Consider the following 15,118-nt stretch of genomic DNA (forward strand, 5'->3'; position numbering starts at 1 on the left):
TCTGTATGTCAAAATACCAGAGAAAATTATTATCCCTAAACAAGCTTCATATCATAACCAAAAGGAATAAATATAAAGCAAAAATAGAAAAAGGTATCAAAGCATCCAACTGTCTCATGCACTATAACAAAATATCTGGATATTACAAAATAGTCAGAAAATTGATTGAATTTCTGTTAACAAGTGCAATAATGAGTTTTGATGTTGAATCATTTAAGCCTTGCATTATTGAAGACAAAGTTTTACTCAATATTGTTCTTTTTTAGCGAGAAGATTAGCAGCTGACATGTATACTCTCTGCCTTCTTCAGTTTTTCTTGTTCCACTGAAAATGCATTCATACATACACACTCATGCACACACAAAATCTCACAATACACTTTTAATATTTTATTCTGGTACTTGCATCTCCAGAAACACCCACTGTTTATTTCATTTACTTCACAAAGGAGCGTATTAGTCCATTGTTACATTGCTATAAAGAACTTCTCAAAAGTGGGTAATTTATAAAGGAGAGAAGTTTAATTGACTCACCGTTCAGCAGGGCTGGGGAGGCCTCAGGGAACTTACAATCATGGCAGAAGGTGAAGGGGAAGCGAGGCACCTTCTTCACAATGCAGCAGGAAGGAAAATGAACTCAGAAGGAACTACCAAACACTTAAAAAACCATCAGATATCCTGAGAACTCACTCATTACCATGACAACAGCATGGGGGGAAACTGCCGTCATGATTCAGTTACTTCCACCTGGTTTCTCCCATGATATGTGGGCATTATGGGGATTACAACTTAAGGTGAGATTTTTGAGTGGGGACACAGCCAAACCATATCAGGGAGTCACTTGAAGTTAGAGATAATGTTGAATTTATTCCATTAACATTTATCTACATTTATATATGTATGTTTATATGTATACATACATATAAATACAGATATATGTATGTTATAAATTATACATAAAATGGTATGTACATATATGTATTTTTATATTGTAAGATATATATTAGAAATATAACTATATTAAATTCCCTAGGTAAACACATCAATTTTTACTTATTCAACTCAAAATAAAGTGCGAATTTTTAATGCAGTCCACAAGGCCTCTGGTTGCCACCTATGTTTCATCTTGCCCTTCTCTACCTCACTCAGTCTATAGTTGTTCATTTCTAGCATTACATCCACAATAACCCTCTTTCTGTTTTCTAAATGTAGAAATGCTTTGTTCTCTGCCTTGACTGCTTCTTTTACTTCCTGAATTTGATCTCAATTTTCTTTTCACTAAGAAAATATGATCTAATCAGACACCTCCCCATCCTCGGTCAAGTTGCTCTATTGTTGTACCCTTGTATTCCTCTTTTGTGCTATTACAATTATGTTAGATAATCTTTATTTGTTTACTGTGTATTTCAGTTTCTAAGATTATTAAAACTGAGACCGTGACTGTATTGTCAATCACGACAATCTCATCACCAAAAACAATGACAAGTTCACTAATATTAAGAACTCAACAAATATCTAATAAATTAATGTGTTTCTCAGCATCTGTTGAGCATCATAAACTTTTGAATATTTATATGACTGTTTAATGAACAAGTGAGAAATGTGTAAATAATCAGGACTCAAACTAAAAAAGAGACCTCACTCATGAAAATATTATGGCAACCACAAATATTATAAAACAAAATCTTTAAAAACAAAGTAAATTGCCAGTCTCCTTCTCATGAAAAGTGTGAGTGAAAAAATCCTCACCTGTGACCTAGGAAACTCAAGCCAATAAACTAGAGGTAAAACAAGGAATCTCTAAAATGTTCCACTTGAGAAGTTAACCCAAATACAAATCAATAATTTTTTAAAGAAAACTAAATAGATAAGGGATAGAGTCAACATAAATTGAATTGAAAGAAACAAAAAGCAGTACTATCATAGGCTTGATAACGTTAGATACTGGGATACTGGAATCGTTAGGTTAAAGCCGGAATATAAAATGAGCAAGAATAAAAATGAATACAAACGTAAGGCATTACATATAAAAATAAGGATCAAATGGGTATCAAAAAGGACAAGAACCAGGAATAGTTGGAGGGGAGAAAAAGGATTTTCCGAAACAAAAATTGTGATTACTGAAATAAAACTGACCAGATAAATAAAATAGATGGCAAGATAACTAGTAAACTAGACGATATATCTAAAGAAATTATTTTCAAATGTAACTGAAAGACAACTTAAAGAAAATAGAAAAAGAAATTTAACAGATGTAGATGGCAGAATGAGAAGATATAATATATATATATAACAGGAATGGATTTCATAAGAAGAGAAAATAAAAACAGTAGAAGAAAGGCAATGTTCGAAAATATAGTGGCTTAGCACTTTGGGAATTCTTTAAACACTCAAATGACCTATTTGGAAACCACAGTGAATATCAGAAAGATATAAAAAGATATCACCCATACATATTGTAATAAAATGTCAGAGCACCAAATACCTAGAAAATATCTTTTAAAAATATTAGAATTTAAAGATAGATTACTGTCACAAGAAAATAATTTGACCTTCTAGACACCTTGACCTCATAGACACAATTTGACTCTAAGACACCTTAGTTAAAGACACAGAAGTCAGGTAATGAAAAATTCTGACAAAAATAATCCTCAAACCAACATTTTGTACCCTGCTAATTTATAATTCAAGAAAATGGTGAAATAAAGATAATTTCAGTTTAGACACAACAGACCCTTGGTAAAATGTGTACATGCCACTCAGCAAAGAAAATACACATCTTTTTTCAAATATGGACCAGGAAAAGTGACATTGCTCAACAAAAACAATCTGGACACATTTTAGAAAGTTAACAGCATAGTCGATAACACAAATTTAATAAAATTAGATCTCAGCAATATAAAGCTAGCACTAAAAATTACTGAAACATTTAGATAGTCACAAACACACTTTTAAAACGATTTATATCAAAAAAATTAAATTTAAATTTACAGAATATTTAGAACCAAGTAATGGCCTGGGTGAAGAGAACATAAGTTTCAGTTACCATTTATAGTACAATACATTGAAATAGTAATGAAAACTACACTCACAAAAAAGAAACAGAGTCAAAAGGTTTACAATGTGAATTCTACCAATGCTTCAGTGAAGTGATAATTCCTTTTTATACAATATATTCCGGAGAAAAAAATAGTAACAGGAAGAAGCACTATTTGTACTGTGTTTTCAGTGTAAATTCAGTTACCAAAATGATAAGGAAAGGATAGGAACATAAAAAATTATCAAATATGAGCAAATCAAACAAAGTAGCCTATCAAAATAAATTTGAGTGTTTTCAAGCATTCAAAAAAGGTTTTACATGTTAAAAACTATGATTTTTTTACTATATTATGAACCAAAAAGAAAATCCATATAACCTCTGTATTAGGTGAGAAGACATTTATTACATTTTAACAGATATTCATGACTTACAATAATCAAAATGACTACAAATAATTCTAAGTAACCCGAAACAGATGGAAACAGTTTTTCCTTGATAAACACAAAATGTAAAGAGTGTAAAAATTCTTTCTTTAGAATTGTCAATATCATTAAACTACATTATACATACAGAAAAGCTCAATAACTTTTCAACAAGTGAACATACAAGAATGTCACCAGAACCCCATTAGATGTCTGAACATCCATCAGATACCTAGCAAGCTACTGCCAGCAGGCCTTCACTCTAAATAAATGCTAGCAGTATACTGACTTTCAAAATAATAAACTGGTCATGCTAATCTTAAAACTTTACGTGACAGAATTATAAAATATATGAAAATTTTTCTGGCTTCCTTTGATGAAATAAATGTAAGAGTCATCCTTGTTGTGAACAATTGCACCTTATTATGTCCATTGTTTAGTAGTCCATTTTATATCTCAATGTCCAAGCCCAATGTTTGACTATTGTGACTAGTTTATGATGCATAAATGTATGTGTATTTCCTGGCTGTATTCCTAGGAATATAAATTTTGGTTCATAGGGTATGCCTGCCTATGTTCAGCTTTAGTAGATCTCTTGCCAAAGAATTTTTCCAAACTGGTGGATTATAAGAGTGAAGAAAGTCCTTAACATCCTTATTGTCTTGACATTTTCTGTCTTTTTCATTTAGTCATTCTTTTGAGTGTGTAGTATATTGCATTGTGGTTGAAATGTACTTACACATTCATTTTCTATTATTTTATTAGTTCTCCAATAGATTGTAGAGTTTATTTTTAAAGTAATACAATTTAACCCAAATTATACCTTTACTACCTTTCAATAATGCTGGAATATTAAAACATGATAACATAATTTTCCTGGTTGTAATTTTTACAATGTATTTCAATTTCCACATATATTTTAGACCTCACGGTATATTACTATCACTGTTTTAAAAGTCAATATTCTAACAGTGCCCATTAACTTTATGCACTGGTTTACCTTTTTCGTTGTTCTTTATTCCTTTCTATAACCATGTTTCATTCTGAATATATTTTCGCTAGTCTTTCTTTCAGGTAAAGTTCTTCTGGTGACAACTTCTGTTGTATTTAGTAGAAAACTTATTTATCTCGTATGGGGGACATTTTTGCTAGGTATGAAATTCCAGTAGGCTAACATTTGGAACTTTAAGTAATTCAATCAATTGGCATCCAAAATTACATACTTTTGTTGATAAGTTGGCTTTTATTCTTACCATTGCTCAGTTATTTATTTTCCTCTCTATTTTTATGATTTCTCCTTTAATTCTACTTTTCATGACTCAGCACATTCTGTTTGAAGTTTGGCGAGCTTTTTGAACCTGAATTCATGTATTTCATATGTTTAGAAAACAAATGCCATTTTTAAAATATGATTTTTTTCCATTATTTTCCCTCTCTCTTTGTGGAACACAATTACGTGAATATTGAACCTACAATTACTCTTGTGTCTCGATTGCTGTTTCCAATGTTTTTAATCATATTTTTTCTTCTCAGTATATTGTTTTGGAAGGTTATTGTGACCATTTTGCAGTTTTATGTGCTTGCCTTCGATTATATTTTATCTACTTTTAATTTCATCTAACAAATTCTTGTTTTTATATTTTTTAAAGTTTTTTTCTTTTAATTTTTTGGGTACATAGTAGGTGTATATATTTATGGGGAACATGAAATATTTTGATATAGACATAGGGAAAGGAAAAAGAGTGGGAGTTGCTATACTTAGACAAAATAAATGTCAAGACAAAAACTATGAAAGACAAAGATGGTCACTATGTAATGATAAAGGTATCTAGCAAATTTTTAATTTTAGATTTTATATTTTGTAATCTAGAATCACAATTTCTGAGGCCTAATTCTCTAGTGAAATTGTTCAACTTTTCATCTACTTTCTGTAACACTTAACATTAGCAACAGTTATTTTAAAAACCTTATCAGCTCATTCTAATATCTGTATTATTATGGATCTTTTTCTACTGTCTTTTTCTTTCCTTATTTTACATTTTGTGTTGCTCTTTTCTTTGCATGACTAATGCAATTTAATTGAATAACAGCATTATGTATAGAAAATTGTAAGGACGTCATATGACAACCATAACATATTGCTGTAAATGTATTCAAAGTAAGATGAATATACATTACAAATATAAAATATCACTACACATTCTCTGTATTTTATAAGCATATGTTTACAAATATATATGCATAAAAAACATCTGGCAGAATGTTCAAATGGTTAATAACTGGGCAAGTAGTAGGTAACTAGTTTGGAGAAAAAGAGAACTTTAGCCTTATCTGTAATAAATCATTATTTTTTAAAGATATTATGTTTGTTTCTCTTAAGAATACATTTATTTTCAATGTCTACAAACACTGTGAGCAGTAATCGGTGCTTTCATAGTAGAAAACTATCAAAAGGAACTATGTTCTTCTTCAAAATTCAAAATGCTGAATTTAAATTCTGCTTTTACAAAAAGATAGCAAACCAATTTTTAGTGTCTATTTGCATTTTATATAGGAGTTTATAAGAAACTATAAGAGTTTCCGCAGGAATATTAAAATTAAAAACATGAAGTAATGTGTCATACAATTTTTTAAATGACCATACCTTTATCCTGATTGTAGATTTCTTAACTTCACAAAATAATATTAATGCTTCATTTATTGTTGAGCAAACTGAGAAGCAACAAATTTAAGGACTTCGTTTTACTTTAATAACTCACGAATTACTCCTTTGTTTATTTTTCTATTCTGTTTTCTGCTATGGTAGGAGCCCCATATGTACAAGTTTTTAACCTTTAGTTAATACATTTTTCATGCCTACCAAAGTGCCTAGCCTTTAGAAAGTAATTGATAGATATGGGTGAATAAAAACGTAGATGTGTGATATTACTCTCATACTCTGCTGAACATTTCTGAAATTCTGTGGTAGTAGGTTTTAAAATTCAGGGATTTTATGTATGTTGCCACTTTTGCATAAAAAGACTTTACTTCATTCTGCAAGGATGACTTACTCTAAACTTTAATTCTCCACTTAAAAGTTGTTTCATAAAAAACTCACCAATTCTCAGTATAAAGTTTGTCTCAACACTTATTGTGACTTTTCTTTCTTTCACCACTATATATATATGTGTATAGACGCGCGTATAACCCGTGCGCGTGTATAGACGCGCGTCTATACACGTGCGTGTGTATAGGCACGTGTATACACGTGCGTGTGTATAGGCACGTGTATACACGTATGTGTATAGGCACATATAGACACATATGTATATACTCACATAGAGACACATATATGTATATACCTCACTTGTGCTTTCTTGTTCATTATATAAAAGTCTCTCATATTGCACCATAAATGACATCTGAATACATATTTTGACCAATTTAATTATTATTACATTCTTAGCACTTACATTGGAGGAAGGCTGAAGACTTCCATCTAGATATTCTGGTTATTATGTGAATTTGCTTCTTTGTAGAAAAAAAAGCACTTATATTTGTGTATGTTACAGTGTATGATGGAATGCTTATCCCAATTGCTCTACTTTTCATGGCCCTAACTATATTTGCCAACAAGCTCTATTTTCACTGACAACAGAACATTGTAAAAAGGAATACACTTAGAGATCTCAGCAATTCTTCCTAAGCAATTGCCAGCACCACTCAAAGGGAGTCAGGAGTTCAAGACTTAATGCTCTAATAAAGCCGTACATTCCAAAGTGAGTCATTTACAATGATACTGCATCATCAGTAAAGTGAATCCAGATATCCTATATATTGTGGTGAATAGTTTCAAATCTCTTCTCCCTGCAGAACTCCCAGTGAAATGAAGCCAAATAAAAGAAATCCTGATTTTTCACATTTACTGTTATTAAAGAAAAGAACAAAGTAGTGCCAAGGGAAATGAGAGAATAAAGCTATGGCTATTCAGTTGTGCAGAAAGTAAATTAATAAAACTAACCTCATTTCTTTTTTACATGCTTTCAGTAGATGCCCCTGGAGAATAATTCCCTTTATGGAATAGAATAAGGATGGGGGAATAGACTGTGCAGCTTTGTAACTGGGTCTTTTTTAGTAATATTTGCACTCAATGTGTCACAAGGAACTAATATGTCATCCTGTTTGCCATCTAAGGCTTGATTTCTTTTTCTATGGGCTGTTCCTTTTTCATAATGTTTACTAGAAATTTTGGTAAATATTATATTCTCATTAAATGCACTACATAAAATGTCATCAGAGGGAAGAACAAAAACAACATTGTGAGTATACTCAAGAGAATTTTTTAAGTCATTAAAACATATATGATACTCTGGGCCCATGTGATATATTCAATCTATCTTTTGCTATTGCTGTGTAAAAATTAATTCAATATGAAAAAAAGCCTTTATCTACTATGACAAACTGTACAACTTCCAGGCTGTTCACCTGCCATGAGGAGGATTTTTCATTTGAATGGCTAGCTGAGTGATACACGTGCAGATATTTTCCAAGCTGTCTGGCTAGCTGTCTTTTCCTGTAGTGGATTCCATTTAAGAATTAGTCCAGCATCATTCAATAGCGTGCTATACAGGAATACACTTTTCTAGCTGGATAGATAGATAAATATGCATACACACATATTTCAGTTTTTTAAAAAACACAGAATGGAGGCAAGCACTTCAGCAAATAAAATATTTTTATCTTAATTCTAATCTAACAATAATCTCCATCTAAAACATCTCTTCTTTCTTAAAAGTTTCAAACAAATGAGCATTAAATCTATCTGTATCCGACATAAGACAACTTATTTATGGAATAAAGAAACTGCCAATTTAGTTTATGTTATTCCTGTATTCATTTATAAAATAATGAATTTATAAACTTAGTTTACCTATACAGTTTCATAATCTACTGTCTTGATAAGTCAATATAACATTTTTACTAGTATACATTAAATATGATTCATTAAGTTTCTATATGTTCATTTTTCTTTAAAAAAATGCCTTTCAAAATGATTGCATATGAAAAACATTCCATTTGAAAAGTAATTTTTAAAATTTCACAGTTACCAGTTAAAACAAAAGATGTGGCTTCTAGATTAATAAACAATAAAATTGAATTTAGCTAGCAGGCTTACATGGAGAATTAAAAATTATGAAGAAATATTCTATTTTTAAAAATTCATTTTAGGAAAAATAACCCTTTTCTTCATCATTGTACAATTAATGACAACCTTTCAATTGTCAAACATTCATTAAAAAACAATCATTATCAAAGTTGACAGAAAATGTTGATTCCTAGGAAAGTTTCATCCCACAAAGGATTTGGAATTAGATTTTCAAACAAAATCTTAATTGATTTTTAAGCCAATGACCCAGCAAAAATATTAAGTCACAGTTCAGGAATTATTAATCTAAAGTAAAGTAATAGCAAGTAGGTCATTTTGAAGTATATGTACATATGTATTGTACATGTACAAATTTCACTCAGGTAGTGACTAAAAGAAAACATTTATCTGTGGAAAATGAAAAACATAGAGGTGTTTAACCATAAAGAACAACAAGAATACTTCCTGAATTGTTTATTTTACTTAGTCTGCCTAACTATAACTTGCTCTAGTAATTATGACTTTATGCCATATTAACACATGCAAATAATGCACATACATGCATATACATTTACACATATGTATTAGTCTGTTCTCACGCAGCTAATAAAGACACCTCCAAGACTGGGTAATTTATAAAGGAAAGAGGTTTAATGGACTCACTGTTCCACATGGCTGGGGAGGCCTCACAATCATGGTGGAAGGCAAAGAAGAAGCAAAGGCACCTCTTACATGGCTACAAGCAAGAGAGTTTGTGCAGGGGAATTCCCATTTATAAAACCATCAGATCTTATGAGGATTATTCAATATCACAAGAACAGTACAAGGGAATCTGCTCCCATGATTCAATAATCTCCAACCCGCACCACCCTTGACACATGGAGATTACTACAATTGAAGATGAGATTTGGGTGGGGAAACAGCTAAACCATATCAACATACATATTAAATATGGTCAATTATAGGCATTAATCTTTTTGTTGTTTGTGTTATCCTATCTTTGGCCAGTGGGACTTCTAGTGTCCTTTCGTCAAGAAGCAATTATTTTTCAATAGTAGCTTGTTGTCTACCATACCATATCAATAAATTTTATATTACCAGCAAGACATGGAATAAGCCGTGTTTCCAAATGCCTTTGGTTTCTTTTAGTAGGAAATGATATTTTAAATATCCGTGGATGGTCATTGTTCACAAAATGCCATTGATTTTAGTTACTCATTTGTTTTCAATGGAATGAGCTTTCTAAGACATGTTTTTAGAGAAAATATCTTAATCTCTACTGATGGTTCCAAAATCGTTCAAATTTTAAGTCATAGATTTTTTGTTTTTCTTAAACTGTGAGGTTTTGGAAGGACTGATAGCATGAGTTAAAACATGTGGTTTCAATTCCAATACTTCTATTACTTTTGAAGTTCCTTACCTTGAGTAAACCACACTGTTCAGTATTATTTTCCACTGCTGTAAAATGGGATAGTATTGCTTACATTGTAGGATTTTTAAAAGCCAGCAAAAAAAAGTGTAATTTCAAAAGCAAATCTTGGTTTAAAGTTTTCTCAATCAGTCTTCCTACATTATTCACATTTTTCTTCCTCTCCTCATACTTATGTATCCCCTAGTTATTTCATTTTTTTACTACATTTATTATTTAACCAGTCTTAGTTGCCTGCACCCATTTTTAAGTTTGTTCCATCAAGTCTTCCATTACACTAGATAGTAATATCAGTTAAATTAAGGTCTGTGTGGAATGCTTACTTTAAAAATGCTTATTTCCTTTAAATTTAATTTAATATTAGGAAACATTTGCTGAGAACTTCATACAACCAGGAACTGATCTAAATATTACAATTCATTCAATTAATCTTTAAAAATCCTTTATGAGTTAGCAATGTTATCCTCACCCATGAGATTAAACTTATTTTATAGTTTATTTCCTTCAACTTGGCTTTGCATTCTTATTCTTTTATCTTATTGGATACTTAGCTTGTTTATAACAAACATTGTTTTTTCCTTTTAGAGTGTAAGGCTCCCATGTTTTTACATCCCTAGAATTTAAGCAACCAATGATAATATATATTCAACATCATGTAGTTCTAAGTATTTCTGAAATTCAGTATTATTTTTAATTGACTTATGCATCATATATGTTTCATTTTGACTTTCCAAGTGAGCTTTTGTATCTTTTAAAAATTGATTTGTAAATTAGTTGTATTAGGGTCAAAAAATAATTTCTATGTTAGCAATCTATTCTTTTTTTTTTCTTTTTGTATGGGCTTATTGAGTCAGATGTGTTAAACACTCACCCTGAAGGTGCATTTATTTATTTATTTATTATTACTTTTTAAGACATGGGATCACGTTCTGTTGCACAGGCTGGAGTGCAGTGGTGTAATCATAAGTCACTGCAGCCTCGAACTCCTGGGCTCAAGCAGTCCTCTTGTCTTAGCCTCCCAGGTAGCTGGGACTACAAATGCACAATACCATGCCTAGCTATTTTTTTACATATTTTTTGTAGAGACAGGTGTCTTGCTTTATTCACCAGACATGTTTTCAACTCCTGGCTTCCTACCTTGGCCTTCCAAAGTGCTGAGATTATAGGCATGAGATACTGTACCTGGCCAATTTATTATTATTTCAATTTTTATTTTAGATTCAGGGTGTATATGTGCAAGTTTATTACTTTGGTATATTGCATGATGCTGAGATTCGAGGTATAATTGTTCCCATCATCCAGGTACTGAGCATAGTATCCAATAGGTAGTTTTTCAATCCTTGTCTCCCTCCCTCTCTCTCTCCTCTAATAGTCACCAGTGTCTATTGTTGCTTTATTTATTTATTTATTTATTTATTGAGATGGAGTTTCACTCTGTCACCCAGGCTGGAGTGCAGTGGCGTGATCTTGGCTCACTGCAACCTCCAAGTCCCATTTCAAGTGATTCTCCTGCCTCCGCCTCCTGAGTAGTTGGAATTACAGGTGCCTGCCACCACACCTGGCTAATTTTTGTATTTTTAGTAGAGATGAGGTTTTGCTATGTTGGCCAGGCTGATCTCAAACTCCTGACCTCAGGGGATCTGTCTGCTTCAGTCTTCCAAAGTGATAAGAATACAGGTGTGAGCCACCATGCCTCGCCGATTGTTGCCATCTTTATTTCTATGAGTACTCAGGGTTTAGCTCCCACTTACAAGTGAGAACATGCGTTATTTACTTTTCTGAATTAATTTGCTTAGGATATTTATCTCCAGCAGCATTCATATTACTTCACAGGTCATGATCTCATTGTTTTTCATGGCTGTGTATATTCCATGGTGTATATGTAGCACATTTTCTTTATCCAGTGCAGCATTGATGGGCATTTAGGTTGACACCATTTCTTTGCTATTGTGAATACTGCTTAGATGAACACACAACTGCATGTGTCCTCTTGGTACAATAATTTATTTTCCTTCAGATATATACCCAGTATGGGATAACTGGGTTCAATGGTGGTTCTGTTTTCAGTTCTTTGATAAACCTCCAGACTGCTTTCCACAGTGGCTGATCTAATTCGCATCCCCATTAACAGTGCATGAGCACTCACTTTTCTCCAAAGCCTTGCCAGCATCAGTTGTTATTTGACTTATTTATAATAGCAATTCTGACTTGTGTGTAATGGTAACTCCTTGTGGTTTAGATTTGCGTTTCTCTGATAATTAGTGATGATGAGCAATTTTATATGTATGTTGGCCACTTACATGTCTTCTTTGGAGAAGTGTCTGTTCATGTATTTTACCCATTTTTAATTGTTTTTCGTTTGTTTTTTTGCTTGTTCAATTGTTTAAAAGTTTCTTATAGATTCTGGAAGTTACATGTTTGTAAGAATCATAGTTTGTGAATATTTTCTCCCATTCTGTAGGTTGTCTGTCTACTCAGTTGACAATTTCTTTTGCTGGGTGCTCTATTGTTTTACAACATCTATGTATCTGTGTGTGTGTTTTTTAAATAATCCCTATGTTTACATATGTTTCAGTTTTGTACCAGTGCCATTCTGGTTTTGTTACTATACCTTATAGTACAGTTTGATATGAAGTAATATAACGTTTGTGTTCTGGATTGTGGGGTTTTATTGTTGTTGTTGTTGTTGAAGATTTCTTTAGCTATTCAGGCCGTTTTTTGGTTCCATGTAAATTTTAGAAGAGTTATTTTCTAATTCTGTGAAAAATGACATTGGTAGTTTGATAGGAATAGCATTAAGTCTGTAGATTTCTGTGGTCAGCGTGGCCATTTTAATAATATTGATTCTTCCAATCCATGAGAATGAAATGTTTGTCCATTTGTTTGTGTAACCTATAGTTTCCTTCAACAGTGTTTTGTAATTCTTGAAAAGATCTTTCACCTAAGTAGATTTTCATGACTTTGTATCTTCAGATCACAGCATAGTGACTGACATATACTTGGCTCCCAATAAATATCTGCTAGATGAATGGCTCCATAAATTCAATACAATTTTAAAAATGAATAATACGCCTTTCAATGAGACAAAGGTAAATCAGAATAAAAAATAATTTTAAATATTTTGTATACTTAAAACATATAATATATAATATAAGGAATCAAGGCTGAGTTTGCAGGACACAGACCAAACAATATTGGCCTTGACCCTTGTTAAGTTATTAGGCAATTAATAGAAGCTAAGGATTTTCCACATTGAAAGAAAGTCATTCTTCCCACAACTTTCTCTATAATGCACGTGCAAATGTTTGGGTACATTCCTCTTCCCTGTAGGAAGCTCATTCACTCCTAGAGAAATGCAAATTAAGACACAATAACAATACTTTCTTTATGTTACCTCAACATATGGAGTAAAGCATGTGCTGTTGTTTTGTCAACTGTAGTAATGAATGCTCATCAACACAATTGGGATTAACACCAGTCTTTTTAAAAGTCTAGTCTATGCTAGTCCTTAAAAATATTCCTGAAGTCTTTCAATAACTAAATATAAGCATAAGTGACTATTTTCCGATTTTGTTTATATTATTGAGTTGAAATTATTGTAATAAAGTATATAATATTCAGATGCAATTGTAGCAAAGTGATTACATAGAACTTTCAAATCACATCTTGACAACTTTTTCTTCTTTCCATGATAAATTCTTGAATATTATTTTTACATGACATCTTCCTAACCACATACAGTTTGTAGGAACTAATTATCTGGTAATTTCTTGGCAAATATTTAGATTACATAGTTTAATAATGAGTACTAATTCATTTCATCACAAAATGTTAATTTTAACAACCAAGTAAATACACTATAATTAGAAAGCCATGATTCTAATCACATAAATGCAATATACATCTTGGTAACTTCGGATTAATATCACTAAGACAATATTAACTCACACAGATTTGATATTAATCTAAGAGCCTCTAAATTTACTTGAAGTGAAAAAAAACCTCTAAACATTTTTTAGTGAAAACATCAACAACATTCTCTGAAGTTATGAATATAATAGGGAATAAATAATTTTAAAATATTTATGTTAACTTGTATTTTTGCATAAAATAAAAGCAAAATATTTTATAGTGATATGCTATTGATAAGTTTTGATGTTAGAATTCTCAATAAGAGAGGACCAGTTCTTGTGGTCACCATGGAAAAATGGTATAGACTCCCTTTTAATCAATAGGTCAGATGTCAATACAATGATCCAGACACACAACAAGAGGGTATGAAAAAATGTATTACCCCATAGTAGGACTTTCTGTGAAGAACAGGGCAGTTCATAAGGTGGTACAGAATTTGCTTCAGTGACTTCAGGAAATGAAGGAGCAAGTGACTGTAGTCTCACTATGATTGGGGACAGGGTGAGAGCTTTCAAGTAGACAGGTGCATGCTTAGCTTGAACATCACACAGCAAAAAGAGAGAGGGTGTCATGCTTTCTTATTTTCTTGCCTAGAAGGGAGACCAGGGCAGAAGACAGGAGAGTGGTCCTTGAAAGCTGTCAACACTCACACATAAAGAAAAAGTTAGACTATTACACCAGCTTTCAAAGGGAAAATCTCTATTCGATATATTCTTAATAATTACCTGTCCATCCTCTATACTACCAATGGAATTATTAAGTCTCTTTCTCATTAAAATTCATTTTCTAACTCTCCTACAGGTTTCTGGCATTCTTCAAAGTTGTGAAACAAGACATATTATCTGTGTGGAGCTCCCACGTAGTGGAAAGTTGGACAAAAATGTAGAGAAGTAAATAAATAAATGGCTATGAAGGTAGATGATTGTTATATCTTAAACACAAAATAAATTTGGGACCTATAATAGAGAGTATTCATAGCCTGACTAGGAGGGTATGGTCAGAAAAGACTTTTCAAGAGTGACTTCTTCAGTAAGACCTAGATAACAAGTCAACCATGAAAATCTCTGAGGAAAGAGCATTCTACCAAGAAGCAGAAACTAGTGCCACAGTCCTGAAGCAGAAAAAGCACTGCAACTTTAAATACAGTTGTCCCCTCTCATCTGTGGTTTCACTTACTGTAATTTTAGTTAC

The 15,118-nt window shown here is 31.9% G+C and overlaps 1 long non-coding RNA gene across 1 annotated transcript; it reads left to right on the forward strand.

Annotated features, from left to right (window-relative positions):
- The first annotated feature begins 561 nt into the window (after positions 1-561).
- LOC129526285 (uncharacterized) lies at positions 562-14,844 on the forward strand. The gene is made up of 2 exons (XR_008670918.2): positions 562-793; positions 14,729-14,844. It is a non-coding gene; the product is annotated as an uncharacterized lncRNA (long non-coding RNA).
- The last annotated feature ends 274 nt before the right edge of the window (positions 14,845-15,118 follow it).

Source organism: Gorilla gorilla, chromosome 14 (genome assembly GCF_029281585.2).
Source record: "Gorilla gorilla gorilla isolate KB3781 chromosome 14, NHGRI_mGorGor1-v2.1_pri, whole genome shotgun sequence".
Classification (NCBI taxonomy): domain Eukaryota; kingdom Metazoa; phylum Chordata; class Mammalia; order Primates; family Hominidae; genus Gorilla; species Gorilla gorilla.